This window comes from Uranotaenia lowii, chromosome 1, assembly GCF_029784155.1.
Source record: "Uranotaenia lowii strain MFRU-FL chromosome 1, ASM2978415v1, whole genome shotgun sequence".
Classification (NCBI taxonomy): domain Eukaryota; kingdom Metazoa; phylum Arthropoda; class Insecta; order Diptera; family Culicidae; genus Uranotaenia; species Uranotaenia lowii.
The window spans coordinates 29,996,271-30,016,715 of NC_073691.1; the positions used below are offsets into that span (position 1 = coordinate 29,996,271).

At 32.1% G+C, this 20,445-nt stretch overlaps 1 protein-coding gene across 3 annotated transcripts in view; it reads right to left on the minus strand.

Moving 5' to 3' along the window:
- Positions 1-20,445, minus strand: part of LOC129739079 (neutral ceramidase-like) — a 40,985-nt gene that overhangs the window by 17,863 nt on the left and 2,677 nt on the right. Inside the window, exon 1 of one of the 3 annotated variants that reach the window (XM_055730465.1) lies at positions 12,607-12,721. The exons of 1 other annotated variant lie outside the window; for it this stretch is intronic. The gene's annotated coding sequence lies outside the window, so the exon portion shown is untranslated. Of the gene's footprint in view, positions 1-4,662; positions 4,984-12,606; positions 12,722-20,445 lie in introns of those variants that run through there. One more of the 3 variants, XM_055730462.1, reaches the window with a different exon arrangement.

Here is a 20,445-nt window from a genome sequence, read left to right on the forward strand (position 1 = left end):
ATTATAGGCGAGACTTGTCAACGACAAAGTTTTTGGCTAGAAACCTGCTGAGTGCCCGCTGACGAATTCCTTTTACAGTCCATTACGAAATTTTTCTGCACTAGCGGTCTAAATATTTTGCGGACTTTTATAAGTCAGCTAGACGAACCCGTCAGAAAAATTGATCTTTTTTAACACTTCCGCAATTGAAATTTTCGAATTGCGCTTAATTGAACCTCTTATAATCCATAACTTTAAAGAATCAATCATCTTCACTTTTATTCAAATTTTAGCTTGCTGTTAGATCCTCTAAGTCTCTTATAAAAATTTACAATATGAACTTTGGTCGAATAATTGATTTGCAGCTGTTTTTGGGTCTCCCACTGGGACTCTTCTGAATTTTTATGATCTTTCCCAAAATATTTTGTCAATTAATTTCTGTAGAAACGCTATCTAAAAATCCACTTGACAGGTTGTCTCTAAATTTGACACTCGTACACTTAATATTACTAGATAACTTAATTGAAAATTTCATCAATTCACATCCATGCATTCAAAAGTAATTCACAAAACAAAGTGTTGCATTTTTTTCGAATACACTCCTTAGTTTTTGAAAGAAGATTTGAAATACAGAGTAGGTGGAATAAAGAAAATGATCCCACCTTGTTCATTGAACACAAAAATTTCACTTAAAAACAAGAAATATTGCGTAGACTTTAAATTTTATCATTATTTGTGATGAATATGCAATTTATGGATAGATTCATGTCAAATTAGACAACTTAATCAATGATCCGAAAATCGCTCGAGAAAAACGAACGTTCAAATAAGAAATTTTCTTCTCCGATTAACAACGGCTATTAACATTTCAGAATTTTACCCGAACAATGGCCGGGTAAATTACTGGTCCTTTTGTTGAAAATTAAAAAAAAATTGAGCGGAACTAAATGGCCCATTTCGATGCGACTCGGAACAGTTAATCAAGCGGTGTGGATAGGGGTTATATCCAAACGATTTTTTTTTAGTTCAGCGGGAAGATCTGGGTTTCTGCTTTCTAATGATGATTTGTAGAATATTTTAGAGTTAATCCTGATAACTCTAGAGCTGTTTTACTGATGAAATAATCCTGATCTTGAGCGGAATCTCGCTGATCTTGGGCGAAACTAAAATATGATCTTGAGCGGAACCATTTTTAAGTTCAAAAATTAATGTTTTTACGTAAATAACAAAAACTTAGCCTTCCCAAGCTGATTTTAAAATATCCGTTCAAATTTTTTTCTTACTTGAAAAAAGATATACAATTTTCACTTTGATTCCTTTGACTCACTGAATTTTATTTCGAAAGAATTGATTCTCTAAACTAAAATTTTAGTTTTTTTTTATCTCAAAAATTCAATTTGTAAGAATATTTGAATGTTTATATTAATGTGCGCGTTTAGTGTCATATTACCCCCAACAACTTTTGAAGGATACGTCAAAGTCAGTAATACAAAAGTAGATGCCTTAAATTACAGGTTTTGCGAAACAAACTGTACATTTATCTTAATCAAGATGTTTTTGAGAAAAAAATCTGATTTTTTGTAATTTTATCCGAATATTCTGTGATGGATTTCTGTGATGCTAAATCCTTTAATTTTATTGAAAATTCATGATAAATTGGGTCTTTTTACATTTAGTTGGGAAAAATCAGTAAACATTGAAAATCTTATCAAACTTTTCCAACTCTAAATAGGAAACCTAAACTTTATATTGACCAAAAAAAAATTGAAGTTCAAATAGTAATGGCAATGAAGATTGATTCTTATTCAGACCATATTTTACTTAAAAAACCACGCGTTTAATTTATTTTTTGATGGAAAAACCCGAATAATATTTTGTTTTATGAGTTTTTCTACCATTTTAGTAGTTAATTATGAATCAGTTTATATCGGTCAAGGGTTACATAAATTGACGTTCAAAGTCAGCTTAGATTTGTGAAAATTGCAGCAGAAATGCATATGTTTTTGAAGCTTCTAATAAAATTATTTCATTTCATAAATTTAAGCAAAAATGACAAAGGTTGTATGGAAACATTTTGAAGAAGTGTTATTTCAACATTTCGATAAGATTCATTATAATAATCATTGCATAGATCTTGGGAAAAGTAAATGTTTCCGCTCTAGATAAGATTTAGACTAGTTCCGCTCAAGATTATTTACCCTATCAAAAATGATTACTGTATTGCATAAATTGCAAAACTTAGTTCTTTTATTGAAATTTCAATCCAGTCTGAGATTTGAAATTTGAATGGAAACGCTTCCAACTAATAAATAAAACTTTTCCAATTAATTTTATTCAGGTTTTGTACTTTTTAAGCAATTGAAACAATAAAAATACAGTTTTGTTGTTTGGCATAAATTGCTCACTTAGAGTGCCTATCAAGAGGTCAATTAAGTAATAAAAAGTAATAAATTTTTTATTAGACTACTCATAAAATCTTAACAAACCCTTTATCCGCAAAAAAAAATCTGAAAAGTACATTGAAGCATCTGCTAGGGCCCATGTTAACGATTTGATAAAAATAAGTAAGGTTCTACTCACGTTCAAAGTGAGCAATCAGCGTTTCTTATCAGATAATTTTCAAACATTGTATAGAAAACCAATAGCTGGACTTCAAAACAGAATTGAGCTTCATCCTTAAAGGGCAACAAAGGAGGACAGAAAATATGGGAATTCATAAAGGGACATGCCCTAAAACATGGATTTTCTCAACTATGATGATCCATATGGATGTTTTGAGCATGACCTGCAACTGTTTGTCAAGAAAACGGGTTTGCCACGTGATAACTTGCTCATGTTATACGAGAGTTACTAGGTACTGCAAAATATCCCTGAATGCCTTAAAATATTTACTTCCAAATTGTCAAATTACATCCTCATAGAAAATTTTTAAAAAGGCTGTTCAAGAATACTCCAAAGAAAAAAATTGAGGGCATCATCAGAGAACTAGAAACAATCAGTTTATGAGGCCTGAGAGTGTGCTCCCACTACATTATCCAGGGACTCTGTCCAGAAACTTAACTTAAAAGAAGTCGCGACACATTTATGAACTCGTGAACAAACAAGTGGTCATACTCGATCCTCAATTCGATAGTTTTTGCTATTTTTAATAATTATAAAATGTTGTTTTTCTTTGAAATTAGAAGAATTTATCTCTTTTGTTCTCATACGGTTACTTGTTTTTGTTTCATCAAAATTTGGTGATGAGAAAGGAAATGGGATCGGAACATGTCTTAATTAGGTTTTTCAGAAAAGAAACTGTATGATACCCTTAACGAACACAAATACTACATCCTCAAATCAGACTCTACTCCAATAAGTACCTTCCTTGGAGGTGGAATTATCGATACAAGATTCTCTGCCAGACCGGCACTGACAAGCTTTCTCATTACTGGCATTGTCCTTCCAGCGCAACCGCATTACATATGTGTGAAACTGACTCAGTTGGTACACTTGGTTGAGCTATCGAACTGGCAAGGTGAAATTAGAACGTCGCATTGGGTTCGATTCTCACTTTATTTTTTTTTATTTTGGAACTAGATGAAACCCCTATAAAATGTTTTCTTGTTTCGGCTGAATATAGTGGTCATGCATCATTTTGCTTGGGAGCTCGTGTTTTTATGTCACTAGTGCTTTTTCGATCATATCATCTTGAGTACGGCACACTTTTTAATGCATTTTTGGCATAGAGTTAGCGCCGAGCGCCATTGAAATTTAGCAATCTCTTCAGTATAAATATTTCAATCAAACATTCATTTTTTTAGGTAAATATGCACAATAATGGTGGAAATTGTTTCCGCTACTTACTGTTGTATCTGACTGTATTGCCAGACTGTTGATTTTTTCGCGTTCCCTATATTTTATTTCAGACCCAAGACTCATTTTTATTAATGGCTGAGACACGAACTATGGGCTTAAAACATTTAGTAGAATCAAAACTCTAAGTTCTATTCTAAAGTCTGAGGGGTGAGATTCAGTGTTCAAAATACTTTTGTTAATTTTGAATAACACTTCATAATTTTTTTTTTTTTTTTGAAAAATTCGGTGCCAGCGCACAAATCTTAGAAACGCCATTAGTTTATTATAGTTGACTTCAACAATTCTAGCAAATGTATCGTCTTACATGTATCGTTGTTAGAAGAAAAAATTGCTGTGCTGTCAATTCTTAAAAAGCACGCATCACTAGATAAAATCGTCTAATTGATGAGAAAAAAATCCCTGTATTGTTTACATCAACTGTTAAACCTAACGAGACGCGACAAGTCGGGTTCTGTTCAACAACACAACACGTATTCCCGCGAATGAAAATAACAGTCAGTGGTACTGAGTAGTTCCAACAACTTACCCCAGCCAGACGTAATAATCCGGAAAAGGGAAAGTGTGTTTATCGACAATATCATTCACAAGAAGGTAACGTTATTTTTTGTTGTTCAAGTGACTGACACACCGACTGCACTTCTGCTGATTAAATTTCCTGTCATTGATTGTTTATGTTTTTTTCTCGACACTTTCCCCCTAGACGAAAGAGTCAACGACATTTGGCGTTATTCAATAAGTTTTTTATTCATTTTTTCCCCTAGACATTGAAGGACCCATTCACCAAGAACGAAAACTACTGGAAGAATCCAATAACCATTCACTTACCGAATGCCAATCGTAAAATTCAAATCAGCGAACAAATCGAAGTCAAAAGTTCACCCCGATAAATAAATCACACACTACTTGTTGCTGATGGTTATTTCTCCTTTGTGTTTCCTTCGCGCGAAACTCTGGAGACTCTCCATAAAAGATTTTTTTTATGACTCGTCCGTAATTGTTGTTCTGCCTCAATAGGTAATTATATCCTGTACGCGCGAAACGCCTCACTGTACGCCTCGAGAGTTCTCGCTTGAAAGTTTAAACCGTTCCGTCGCAATCTTTCGCGCCGGAAGCTCTCACAAACGACGATCCGTTCCGTTTGGCGAGCTAGAGTGAACTGGCAAAACTGACGATACAAACAAGGGGAAGACAACCAAGACCCGGCCGGGGGAGACTTTTTCCTTTAGCTTTGCGCGAATTCAACGACGACACGCGTCGCGACTGCTTACTACGCGTCATCAATCGACGACGCTCGATTTGTGGGGAAGCTAACTGCGATCTACAACTTGCTGGAACCCTTTGGCCCAGTCACTACTCTCCTCTAATCTGTGCTTATGCCTGTGCCTTCAACCTAGTTCCGACCCCGTTAACTGGACATCGCAATGAAAATCTGTTCGATACGGTTCCCGAGTAATAAGAGATAACAAAAAATCTTTAAACAACAAAATACAACAAATATAGCTTAATTTGCACAATTTGCAAATTTGAACGATTGAAAGTACCTAAGTAGTACTTTCTAACAATTTAAAAAAAATCGAATTTTCACCATGTAGACAATTTTGAAACGATGAGCAATTTTTAATATATTGACATGTTTGAACAATAAACTTAATAACCAACATACATTAAACATTAATTGGAGATAAATTTTACAGATTCATTTTTATGAATAAACTGTAGGTACCAATTTTTATTATAAAAAAAAACAGATTGGATCAAATGATACATTTGGCTTATTTCAGACAATCGTTTCAAGCATTTTGAATATATTTGAAGCATTTTAAAAAATTTTGATAATAATATAATTGAAAAGTTCTAATAGTCAGAACATTCACAGTTAAAAAACGGTTGACAGATTTGAACCAATTGATTATTGTTTGAAGGTTTAATATTTTAAAATGAAAGTCAATTAGTTTACCTTCACCCATAGAAGAGGTTACAAAAATACAATTCCTATTAAGAAAATTTCTGTGTCAAAATGCTGTACTGTACCAAAGAAGATATAATTGCAAAAGCACTACTGGCATAAAGACTCCAGCTCCAAAGCAAAATGATGTATAACCACTACATTCAAACGAACCATGACAACATCTCATGGGATTTTTATCCTATTGGATAATTCATCAAAAAAAAAAAAAAATGGGAGAATCGAACTCACTGCAACATCTCATCTCATCTTGCCAGTTCGATATCTTAGTCAGTGCGCCATCTCACTATGGGTCAGTTCAATACGATGAGGCGGCAAAAAGTATGATTAGGTGTTTTGGACTATTTTGTAATTTTTGAAATTTTTTTAATTAAAATTACTATTTTTACTAACTTAAAATAAATTAATACAAAAATTTTGAATAAACAATTTTTAAAGTAGGATGCTTGGTGTTATTTTTGATCCCACTTTTTATTTCTTTTGAAACCGGGTTTTGGACTAATTGATCATTAAAAAATAAATATCATCAACACATTTCATGAAGATAAAAAGAAAAATGTGTGAAATGATTGATCAATCATGAGAAACATTTTTTTTTTGACAAACCAACATAAACTTTTTTAAATTTATACTCCTTAATGGGTAGAAATTACCCATTTGCATGATATTTTCAGCTTTATTTGACTATAACTCAAAAAACGGTGCTTTAAGGTGCCTAGAATCTCTTTCATTGTATTTTTAGGACTTTAAACTAGATCTTGATAGTGAAAAGAGTATGGGGGAATGCGGGGATTTTTTTTGGCAAATCTTTAAAGTTTTTGACTTTTCAAAAAAAAATTATTTAAAAAAAATTATGACTTCAACCTTCCTCTGCTGAATTTCTCCTCGAACGACGTCTTCTGGAAGCTGTCTACGTTAGACGAAACATCCGTTATCCGTTCCAATTTCGATTATTTTTAACCAACCGTTAACGGAATGTATTTTTTCCAACCGCATGGAAAATCGCATCGATCACTCCAATCCTCAAACTCGGAGAGTTGCATCACGTGGAAAACTACCGAGGGATTTCGATTCTAAACTGTTTACCTAAGGTATTCGAGACTCTCGTTTATGACGTGCTTTATCAATCGGTGCATCACTGTATTTTTGAAGATTAACATGGATTCATGAAACGTAGATCTACGACCACCAACGGACAGAATAAGGTCGATTACAGCTAAAGGTAAGCTTAGTATGTCTTGAGGTAAGTTGGGTATAAAGGTAAGGCTATTCTGTTGTTAAACTATTTCATTTATTGATTATATTATAAAAGAACGTTCAATCAGTTGCCAGCTGGGCAGGTATCTACACGCATGCGAAATACCTGTCGTAGATTCATAACACTGAGAATGTTATGAATTTTATACGGTTGCGAAACTGTTTGCTCGTTCTACAAATAAGACATACACATACGCGAAATACATCCATTACAGAACAGTTCACACGAAGCCATGGTGTCGGGTATGTGGTAATTTGCATTGAAGATTGGCCGAACTTATAATCTAAAGAATGCAATTTGGCGCATACGTTGGCGAAACTGCGGTGATTCCGTGCACCCATGGTGGATTATCTACATACATACATACAATTTTTCAGTATCTTTACCTTAGTTAATTTGAACTGTTAGGTTTGCATGGGAAAATTTAATATTTTGTACTGAAAACTCAACATTATTTTTTTTCTTCTGTGGAACCGAGCCTGCTAATGGTTTTTGTGCCAATTTATAAATTCTCCAAAGGAAATTTTCTGCTGAACAACTTTGTCGAAAATCTCAACTTTGTATCTTATTAGGCAAAAAAGTTATTAGCTATTTAACAAGGTTATGTCTTTTGGCACATAATAAATTCAATTGACATCACTGTTGGGTACCTGCAAGGTATTGCATGACTACTTTTCGTGCAATGCTTCACAGGGCAGAAGCAGTGATGTCAATTAAGTTCATTGTTAATCAATGCAAAAAGACATACCCCTGTTATACAGCTAATAACTTTTTTGCCCAACAAGATACAAAGTTGAGGTCTTGGACGAAGTTGTTCAGCAGAAAACTTCCTTAGAATAATTTATAAAATGGCACCAAAACCGTAAGCAAGCTCAGTTTCATAGAAAAAACAAAAATGATGTTGTTTTTCATTACAAAATATTCAATTTTCCCATACAAACTCAAAAGTTCAAATGGTGGTGGTTTTTTGCCGTCGGATAGAAACAAAGATTTTTTTTTCTGATGCCGGTTTACATACACTCAAAGCGCTTGGTACATCATTCGACTGATTATTTCTATCCTGCTTTGTCTTGTGATAGGATATGGTATATATGTTTTAAATCGTTTTTTTTTTCAGACATATGGAATGCGATTGCGCTGAAAGGACAATGCCAGTATTAGGAAGCTTGTTAGTGCCTGTCCGGCATAGAATCTTACACCGATATTTTCACCTCCAAGGAAGTTCTGAGTTGAGTGTGATTTGTGGGTAAAGAACATGAGTTATAAGGATTTTTATTCAGTTTTTTTTAATTTCAGAAGAGAAATATCTAGACAAAGTTAAAAAAGTTGTAAACAATCGTAAAATTTCAATAAAGATTTGAACAATATTTGAAAAATTTAAGTACATGTCTTCCAGTTAGTTCAACAAGGATAGAAATTTCAGTGAGACTTTGCAAGATTTTTTTGAATGCAACAAACAATTTCAATAAAAACTTTAATTTTTACCGAAGCAAAATTTGATATATTTGCAAAAAAAAAAGTATATACTTATTTCATAGAAAAATTAGTTTTTTTTTATTTTCATGTAAAACTTTCACAGTTTTCATCACTTTAACTTTGGACACTTGAATATTTGAACAACTCTCAATTGTTTCGGAAGTTATTATTGCGAAATGTTTGATAAGAAAAGCTAGATTTCTCAGAAAGCTTAACGAAAGACATTCTAAAAAGTCCTTATTAATAAATCATGTTTTTAAAATGTTAATCAGTTGAAAGTTGAATAATATGGCTTTTGCACAGTGCATTAGTATAAGTTAGCCGTTTGGCAAACAAAAGTGACAGTTTAATGCAAAATAAATACAATTCGAAGGAAGAAAGTTAATTTTCGATTTTATTTTTGAAAACTATTGGAAGATTTCCGTTATGAAGCACATTTTCGAGAAGCCAGTGCATTTACTTATTTGTTTGCAAATTTTTTCTGATTTCGAGTGAGGTTCTTTGAAAAAAAAAGAAGATTCTTTACAGGATACGACCGTTTCCTGAAAATTCAAAGGAAATATTGCTTAAGATCTTTACGCAACGAAAACACTTAGCTTCATCTTTCTGGTTCAAAATTCTAAATGATAAACCCAAATACTTCAACAAAAGATCTGGAGGAACCGTTGAACGTTTGTTTCAAAAATAATAGTCATTTTTCCATTTTGTTCTATTAGTTTCTGTACTGTTTCTCAATCAAATACTCACCTAATTGTTTTCACTTATAAGCCAATGACTGGAAAAATACTTATCAGCACTTATAGAGAACAGGCACAGTTTAAAAAAAAACTTTTTGCTGAATTCCCGCATATTAAAACCATTTATGTGTGCTCAACAGACCTCTTGTATGTGTGTGTAGTAAAAGCCCTATTAGAACATTAAAGTATTATAAACTGTTAATTTCTTTTTATTTGACCGACACATTGATAAATATTGATAATTATTGATCATATCGAAAAAATATTACATTTTTTTGGCAAGTTACAAAAAAATAGATCTTTGCAAATGATTATACCATTTTTTTAGGTTTAAAGTGTTTTCTACTGTGGAGATGTTACCGAAATTTCTGACATGTTTAAACTTACTGGAAATGATCTCGTTGTAGAAAATGTACTTAGTTTATTCTTGGATCATTTTCACAGTTTCAAATAATTTCTATAAATCCTAAAATTTAAATATGTAATTTGGAAAACGGTTAGTTTCGTTTCTTTAAAATCCAGAATACATTCTACATGCCAGAAAATTTAAATTTTTGATTCATTTTTGTAAGACTATGAGCCAAAGGGATGATTGTTTGGAAGAGACTATTCAAACTAGTTGATTTTTCTTAAATACTGTCAATTGTAAAAATTGTTCAGATTTTGGTTGAAATGGTTAAATTTAACTGAACTGTGGAGATAATCAATACTTTCATAATCGTCATGTTTTTCAATGTTTTGAAAATTGTTGAAATTTCCACCAATTCGAAATTTGTCCAGATGTCAACAATGTTAAAATTGTCAAATTATCATTTTTGTGAAAATTGGTTATTGTTTTCAAAATTATGACATACGTAAATTTATGATAAATGCAAAAGCTGTCATAAAATTCAAAATTGATCACATTATCATTTGTCAGAATATTTTAAAATTGACGAAATTATGTACATTATAAAAAAAAATTAACCCCATTATTAAGTAACTACTCACATCCGCCTTAAAATGTTAAACCCGAAAAGTTTGGTTTAAGAAAATGTATCAATTACATTTTCGAAATCAAATGACGATCAATCACTTCAAGCTCCACGATCGTTGGTGTGGCTCAGTAGAACAATGCCAATGATTAAGGTTGCCAGATTGCCCGGTTTTAATTTAATACAAAGTTTTGGAAAATCATTTGGATATCATTATGGATATCATTGAAATAGTCTGGGTTATTCCTGAATTTATTTACTTCATTTGCCAAAAAATAAACAAATTGTATTGAAAACAAACATTCAATACCTTGAATACAATTTAAAATCTTAAATCTAAATACAATTTAAAATCTAGTGAAGAGTTTTGAAACAAATTAATTTTTGAAGTATTTTTTTTTATTGACTTATTTCTGGGTTTTGACCATATTTTTCCGGACATTGCCCGGATTTCGGTCGATAATTTTGAAATCAAATGCACGAATTTTGTCAGGTATTTAGATAAAATAGTCCAAATTAGTCTGGCCCGGATTTGTGCTGAAAAAATTCTGGCAACCTTACCAATATTTGCAACTTCGTAATTGATCGAGGCAACCAATTTTGTGCAGAGGTCAAATGAATAGGACTTGGGATCAAGAGTTCATTCACACTGCACAAAACTGATTCATCTATTTTGTAGTTAATGAATCTATACAAAAAAGAGAAGGGTATGAAATATCTATTTTGCGCTTAAGGACCGAGGTTACCTCTGCTTCCTAGCACAATATTTTTTTCTGGGGAGTTGGGTTAATGTAAGCTTGCCAGATTGCCCGGTTTTAACCAGACTTGCCCGGATATTTGATACAAAATTTGGATTTCGTTGAAAATTTCCGGATTTATTCACTTTATAGACAAAATCTAACCAAAAACTTTAAAACAAAGTTTATTTTTTTTTTTTTGCGTCCAAAAGCTTTTTTTAAAGTGAGATTTAAAAAAATCTAAACCGGTTTATTTGAAGCTTTAATACGATTTAAAAATCTTCCGTTTCGATGAAAAAAAAAAATAAGTTAAAAATGTTTATCTCCTTTATTTTTGATGAATTTATCCTATATTTTGCCCAAATTTACCAGGATATATGCCCTGTTTGTGGATTAAAAATGTCTCAATGAAATGTCCGGATTTTGCCGGGTTTTTAGATAAAATAGTTCCGATTTGTCCGGCCAGTATACATGTGGGAAAAATTCTGGCAACCTTATGTTATCAAACCAATGAATTTTTTTTACAAAAATAGGTTGTGTTTAAAATTTCAATCCGTGTATAAAATGATAATTTTTTTGAAATTTCGTAATTTATGAAAAACTTCAAATGTATTCCAACGACATTCTTGAAACCCAGAAAACAAAACAAAACACCTCCCTAGTTTAATTAATTTACTTACTCGGGTACCGATGCAATTCTTTATCATTTGTTCGCCATATGCAGGGATTACCCCGTTAGGGGAGCTTGCAGTGAAGCTGATTTTTCTCTGTCACAAAGAAAGGTTGAAAGTTTCCATTTGATGAGAGGGATGAAGTTGAGTCACTAACTGGAAATTCAACGGTTACACTGAACTTACTCTCTTTCAATAAGTTCTCTTATTTCTCGCTATACCACGTTTCGGTTAGCTTATCTTGCGGGAGACGCGAAAATAGGCTGCTCACTGAACCTTGACTAATTTATTTTTTTCCGACTTTTGGAGAGAGCCGCGGAACTGTTTTACTTCGCAACTCTTTGCAGACTGACATTGACAGTGATTTTTTTTAATTCAAATAGAAAAAATGTCTTCGTGAAAATAGCGTAATGGTTAGTTATCCGTCAGGAAGGGATCGATTTTGATATCTTTTATTGGGTTATGAATCATTGCTATTTATATTCGGATTAAATGATCAGATTGTGAAATGCAAATAACGAGAAAACACCTTTTTAAAGCTTGTTTTCGATACTGGGTTTCAATCTTATCTCGTTGGATTGCCACACTTGTGCAATTATGATCGAAATAATAAATTTGGTGTTTTTTTTCCAATTTTAACAATGATTCTACATTCCAAAATTTTGAAATTTAAATTTGAGACTTAATTTTTTTTTTGTTTCAATGATACGATTATTCAAATATCTTTTATTTGGAACAATAATTTTTCAACCCTTTTATCCTATTTCCGTCCTGTCAAGAACAAGAACTGTTTGATGTTTATTGGGGAAATTGGCCAATACCAAGCGCTTTTTTAATTGGTCTTTTCTACTCAAATTCCATACAACGTGAAATGGATAGAACATCTTAGAAAAATATCTCAAAACTTTTCTACGATAAACTGTTTATTTTTAAGTTGTCAGTTGACTTACCTTTTGAATAAATATTCCCGATGTTCTTATTTGTTTTTCATTAGACAATGAGATAATTTAAAATTTAGTTCCATTTGAGTTTAATTTTGAAAACTTTTCTTGATTTTTTTTTTGTTAACTAACAACGCTTATGACGAATGAATTGATTTAAAATATGTATGTTACTTCGATGCCTAGTTCTCAGTTTCATAAAAAAACGTTGTTAGAGCAAGTTCACTGGTGTTGGGAAAAAGTGGTAGAAATTTCGTCACTTTTAGCACATTTTGAAAATTTTGTCATGCAAAAACATTTTCAAAATCTGTGGCCTTCAAGCTTTTTAACAACACGTGTTGTAGTTTCGCATGCTGTGATGCAAAAATAGCAATATTTCACATACGGCTGAAATAGAAACAGTGCTGTAAAAAAATACAACGCCCAAAGATCTTCAAAATATTTTTGCATGGTAAAATTTTCAAAATGTCAAAATTACCACCTTTTCTCAAAACCAGAGAACTTGCTCTAAGTTCTCTGTTTCACAAACAAAAAGTCGTCAATCTAGTTAACTTTTTTTTCCACAATATTTTTTTTTAGTTTGTATACAGATACGATCTGCATCAGGTTAGAACATTACTTTTATGTTAAATTTCGACTTTATCAATCATTTATCTTATTTTTTGAGGTACAGGGAAAAATTGAACATTCAAAATGTTATTGCCACAACAATCATCAAAATTAGTAAACATCTGCACAACCGCCAAAGTCTAAGGTTTTTGCGGAAACATTTTTTGAAGAGCACCTACCATATACCACGAGCAGTTTTGAGGTTTGGTTGTTTTTTGCTTCAGTTCATTTCCTAACGGATGTGCGGCTAAAGACACGTTTTTGTTTGAAATTCAACGTTCAGTTGAAGTGAACGATGTGCCGCTGTCAGGAGGATTGTTCTAAAACTTATTTGATTTAAAAGTTACACAAATTTGTACATGGTACAAAAATTATGCAGGAAACAGAAAAAGTTTGCATGGCTCGGCCAAAACCCTTAACAAATATCCTTTTTTAAACGAAAAATACAAATTAAACAAGGTCTTAAATTGAAATTAGGCTTGTTTGGGTGTTTAAAATTTTGCTATGCAATAAAATAAATTTGAAGTTTTTTTTTATGGTTTAATAATGGCATTAATTTTGTAATTGCTTTGTTTTGGTCATGAGAAATGCTTAGATTCTTGATTCATCCACTTGTTTTCAGGTAGTTCTGAGAACACTAATAAAGCTTTTACTATAAATACTGTTTAGAAAGAGTTAAAAGTGCTTTATTAAAACTTCAATAAAAAATAAAATAAGAAGTTTGTTTCAAGATTTTTCGCATGTTTTATGAAGGCGTGCAGTGCTTGATTTTGAAACCGTAATAAAATTAGGAAACAGTTCACGATCAAGGTATCAAAAAAGAAACGAATAGGCTAGATTGCACATATTTGAATTGGAATTCCTATTATTTAATTTTTTTTTATCTTTGCACCCTTTTTTTAGTCATGTATTGATCTATTATTTTTACTACAGAAGCAAAACCTTTGCAAAAACATGATATTTCACACAAATTTACCTGGAAAAACCAATTGAAATCGGATTCGAACCTTTTCACGAGTAGGCCTCTCGAAGAATTTGACCTTTTTCAATTCTGTTTTAACATAAATTTCTTTGAACTTCAGAACACATCTGTCACATTGCGTAAAAACTGGATGCACAGATGGCGATCTATGGAACTGCTCATTATTAGTTATTTACTTGGTGTTTACTAATCAGACAACACTTTTTGCCTGCCGGAAACGGATTATCTGCATATTGAAGGAGTTTGCTTTCAGTTATTTTCAATAACCATAGTCTGTTTACTCATATTTGAGATCAAGGGTCCCACTCCGATGCTTGGTTTGTACTTCGTGAGCATCCTAAAGTAGCTCCTTATACTTCTAAACCATTTGGGCCAAAAAAAAATCAGAAAAAATTAATAGTTCATGAGTTTTCAAGTCGACAATGAAAAATTTTCGAGGCGATTGTGCAAAATTATTTTTACCATGTCTTTTTGTATAGGGTAAGTGAGCCCTATTTTGGCATGGTCCTTATCTTGGCATGCCAACATGCCTTTTCATGTTTTTCAGGTCCAAATTGAGCTAAAAAAATTTGAATATATTTTAATTGCGAAGAGAATAATTTGTTTCAAATCTGTGCATACCGAGTTTTTTAATTGTTTGTACTTTATTAAAGTAGTTAATTTTTTTCGATCTGCATCCGAGGCAATTATGTTGGAAACCACCGTATGAAAATCAGAAGAACTCACCTTTCTAGTGCAACTATTAAATTCACATACGATTTCAAACAGGGGCATTCATTTGAAAAAATTGCAATAAATACTCATGTTCCAAGTTAAACTCGGCAAAAAATCAAAAAATACTAGAAAGACAAAAGAATGAATATTTATTTAGGTTTTGATTAAAAATTTAAAACTAATTTTGTTCCTTTTCTTGGCATGTAACTTCAATCGAAATACACCACCAGTGTTGGAAGCTGGAAAAAATACATGTTCATTAACGAGGTATTTTTGGGCTGATGTTTTCCCTTAAAATTTATTTAAAACTACACACAAATGTTTTCATACTCATTGGGTTGTATGATAAGACCGCTTCTATCAACTTAAGCTTCGAAATAAGTTGGAGAACATAAGTGAATCGACTAACTTTAAGTCATATCCAAGCATTTTAAATGCAAAAATCGCTACTTGGGAACCATGAATCGAAGGTACATTGGTATGCGTGCGAACAGCATTTGCATTGCAGTCTGCCGAGCACGTGGTCTCCTATAGAACACAGTGGTTCGAAATAAAAAAAAAACTAAGTGAAATTAACCAACTCGCAAGACTTAAGATGTTTTTCTTATATAAAAAACTGTTAGATCGATGGCAATTTATGACATTAGTATATAAAACAGATTATTAATTGAGTTTTGGAATCGTTTTCTATTGCTTGGGAACCATATATGTATTCAGATTGATTTTTTTGGATTTTTGTTCAAATTTTTTTCTTGGAAACAGAAGTTGGAAGTTCAGGAAAATATCGTTTTTTCCAATTATTCCTTAAAATATTAGATGTGAGTCGAATTAAAAAAATGTTTTAGCAAGGTTTACATTCTAACATCTTTTTGGCGTGTCAAACCACTGTGCATCGCCCCGGGCATTCGAGATGGCTCTTGCTAGAAGCTCAGCTAACAAATTCAAAAGGGCAAATTTTAAAATACCATTCAAGGAATTTTTCAATTTCTTACTTTATGAAACCTAATTCCACAATATGAAGATAGTTGTTTGGTAGTGAAAATAACCTTATGTGTCGCAATCACAAGTCTCCTAGAGAATTTTTAAGCTGATAGTTATGGTCTATAAAAACTCAAAAGGAATAATTTAAACAATGATTTATAAATGACAACACATCATGATGCACAGAACCATAGGAATGTTGTAAATGAATCTGTCGTTAGGCTTAGCATTCCTGAATTTGTTCAGTTAGCATTCAAGTTAGGAAATTCTCCAAAAAAAAAACTGAGAAAATTTAAGCAATTTATCCAATATTTGGAAAAATCTAATCGATGAGAAAAGTTCAAAACAAGATATTTCAATTCAACGTTACAATACCACTTTCACAACAACCACGTTCAAGTCGTTTTTTTAATAATTCGTTTATTTGACACGGCTCAAACCTTTCAGTATTACTTCCGTTCAAGTCGTATTTGATTTTTATTTTGATGAAATTTTCTCAAAAAACTTCGCAAAAAATGATGAACTGTTAAATCTCTAAAAAATTTCGAGGAATGTGAATCAATCGGGGCCAGATACGGATGTTTTACCTCAATATTCTGGCAGCTGGACCACACAAACTTTTTTTTTCAAACTCTACGTTGAAAACCTGGGCTAGTCTAGATAAGCCCATGCCATCTGAAATACTTTTCCTAGATTGATTGGCTTTATTTAGATTTTATTAGTCCTTCATAAGTTATTTACTGTATACATATTTGAGAAATTTTTTGAAGTGTTCAGTTTAAAAAGTTTGCTTACAAAATATGTTAGTTTAAATTTCATCAAAGGGATTTAATGTTCATAAAAAAAAAGAACATCGCGGACATAATTCGTTTCTGAATCGGTCCCCTGATGAAGGTTTGGTTGTCATTCATAAATCAATGATTCTTGTTCATACACAAATATTCTGAAACAACCTGAGGTGTTTGTAATCATCACTTTGTTTAAATGAGTAAAAAGTTTAAATTTTTAAAATAAATAAAAAATTGCGGAAATTCTGGACTTCCGACTTTTTGAAATGAAAGCTTATTTTGTGCTTCTTTTCCAACCAAATTTCATCAATGTTTTCAAAAGCCTTTTTGTTGTATGAGTGAAGCCCGGTGTTCCATCGTCGCATAGAACTTTACGCTCAGCTGACGTCATTCTGTCAGTGGCCATATATTCAGAATAGCCAACGATTCTGTTTACTGTCAATTGAGCGTTGTTGGTAAAGATCTATTGCACATTGCTGGTGGCCAAGAATCGGACCATCGAAACGGCAAACAATTGGTACGGCGGCCAAGTAATTGGAGCACCGCAGTGAATACTTTGCATGCATTTTGTTCACATTAATGAAAGTTCCATAGAGAATACATATTTTTGTTGAAATCTAAGCAAGTTAGCAAGTAAATTCTTCAAAGAATGTTCTATGTTTCACTCAACAGGAAGGTTGGAATGTTGCAAAGAAGCGTAAACAATGCCTTAGGTGCCAAGGTCGGGTACATTTACCCTAGTAAACATCTTAACTTAAAAATAATAAAAATCTTAGAAAAATAGACAAGATAGTTCTTATCATAACCAACACAACGCCACTAAAATTTTGCATATCGGAGCTCTTGTAACGTAACTATCACCGAAGTAAAGTGTCCGGATATTAAATGATCATAGCTTTAGTAGGAGAAAAAACTTGTTACTTGACACCATCATTAATCCAAGATTTTCTTTTCAAAGCTTTAAATGACTGAAAATCTCATGAAACATCCACAATATAGGTATTAAATATAATAAAATATCAAAAGACTATCTTTGGTATTGGGTAAAAGGGCTAAATGAGAAAATGTCGAATTTCGTTCTCCGACGCTATCTTGAAATCCAAGATGGCGTCATCAACTCAACTTGAAAATGCTGTAATTGACTAAAAACCGCACGAAACTCCCAGAATATGAGTATTTGTTGAAAGAGCTCAACGAGAAGAAGTCAAATTTCGCAATCTGATGCCATCTTGAAATGCAAGATGGCGGCTTCCGATTATTTTTTAAAAAAGCTATGAATTCCTGAAAATCGCATAAAAACTCCACATTTTGTGTTTGGATGAAAGGGCTGAACGAGTGCAAGTCGAATTTAACTACTGACACTATTTTGAAATCTTTTTCTTTTCAAACCTGTATATCACTGATAATCACTTGAAACCCCCATTATATGGGTATTGGGCAAAAGGGCTAAGCAAGAAGAAGTTGAATTGGCGGTTTCCACTTAAGTTTAAAATACTGTTAATCCCTGAAAATCAAATGAAACCCCCTAATATTCGTACTGGGTGAAAGGGTCACAAGAAGAAGTCGAATTTTATATTTTGACGCTATTTTTAAAATCCAAGATGGTGGCTTCGGCTTTTCTTTTCAAATCTGTATATTATTGATAATCGCTTGAAACCCTCATAATATGGTAGTGAAAGGACTAAACTAAAAGAGTTCAAATTTCCCTATCTGACGCCATTTTGAAATCCAAGCTGGCAACTTTCGCTGAATTTTAAAAGCTGTAAGTGACTAAAAATAACATGATAGCCCCACAATATGGGTATTGGGAGAGAGGGCTGAACCAAAAGAAGCCAAATTTCGCTTTCTGACGCCAGATTGAAATCCAAGATGGTGGCCTGCGCTTCACTTAAAAAAGGTGTAAATCATTGAAAATCGCATAAAAGCCCCACAATATGGGTATTGACTGAAAGGGCTAAACGAGTAAAAGTCGAATTTCGCTTTCTGACGCCATCCAAAATGGCGGCTTCCACTTAACTTGAAAAAGGTGTTTAAAAATCGATGTTGACACACATGTCAGAAATTCGGCTCGCCTCCGGCGGAATTTCGTCTTAAATCACTCTCTGGGCCCAAGATATTTCATACGCCTCTATATGACGTTCACGAATTGAAACCAATCAATTGTAGATTTCGATTTGCAATTCAGTTAATACCTTTTGTATTGAAACTCAAATCTTGACACACAATATCCCTAACTTGTGTTTAAAATGGGTCTTTTACTAAAAAAGTGTAACTAAACTAGTTCAAAATTTGAAACCAACCATTTGAACTTCAAAATTCATTCATATTCAGAACAATAATTTACATATCACAAAATGGTAGCCATGTGAAAGGTGTTGAACACTTACGATAGTCCACAGATTTAGCTAAATAAATACAAAATCCTAGTATCGATGACTTTATATGTAACTAACTACTTTAGTTGTAAATGAGTAATATTGCTCAAGAAACAAATTTCAGTCTCAATTGTATTTTGTGTTTCTCATCCGAATCCTAAACTCCATATCCAAAATATTTTTGACAAATTACTCAAGGCCTCGAATTTCACATTTTTCCTAGGTGCAAAGAATTTAAGAGATGATTTTAAATAATTTGGGTGTCCTAAATTCAAATATGCTATAAGGTTTTTGTCTCATAGCTATCTTTTTGAATTCAGGTGAAAAAAGGTGAAAATCATTTAAGAATTTCTTTTTTTACTTTTTTGACAAAACTTAAAAACATAACAAAAAAATAAAAGGCTTCCAATCAATTATCCTCTTTCCCTTAGATCGCAACTAATTTTGGCTACTTGTTCACTTTACTACATTTAAATCAAATTTAATTAAAGATATTTTTAAACGAAAAACAAATACAGATTTCATCAAATTGGTAAATTAAATAATCTCTTTTCTATTTTAAATTTCTTCACTAGAGTCGGATATGCTTGTAATGATTTATTCCAAGTTTATGCAAACTGCAGAATTTAACTTGTTTAAATGATGCATCAACATCATCAATATTATTACTCCTTAAAAAATTAAAATACAATGAACAAATAAGGAATAATTTTTTTTTTCAATTTCATGACGATTTGTTTTAGCATCAGTTATCAATGATTGATTTCACTGAAAGCTTATTAATTTTTAAACTTATAAACTCCATATCATCAATACTAGAAACGTATCTTTTTAATGCCTTATTTTAATATTCAAATAAAGTAACCGAATTTTATAGTTTTTTTTATTCTAAATTTTTACATGAATTTACTGATTTTTATAGTCAAACATCTTATGTTTCTTTTTAAATAAGGCCGGAACAAATTTCAAATTCTTCTTTTGTCACTCGGAGTTGGATCAACGAAAGGGGTGGAACAAAAAAAAAAAAATGATGCAAAAAACTTATAAATTGGAATAAACTGCATGAAACCTTGTATGGAATAAAATGGCATACTATATCATTGCACAAAACCCATAAGTAAAGTAATGTTTTATCGAAAATATATTTGATAGATTTTCCGAAATTTCCATAAAATACTTCAAACTTTATTTATTTCCCCCTTCGGGATTTTTGGAAATTTTCAAGGGAGTGGGGAGGGGTGACAAAAGAAGAAATTTATATTTGTTCCGGCCTAATTTCAATAAGTTTCTCATTGTATTTCAATTCTGAATTTTCGTGTTCTGAAATCATAATAAGCCTAATAATCTAAATTTTTAAAGAGAAAAAAAAAGTTTCCATCTTTTGTCCTTTCTAGGATCC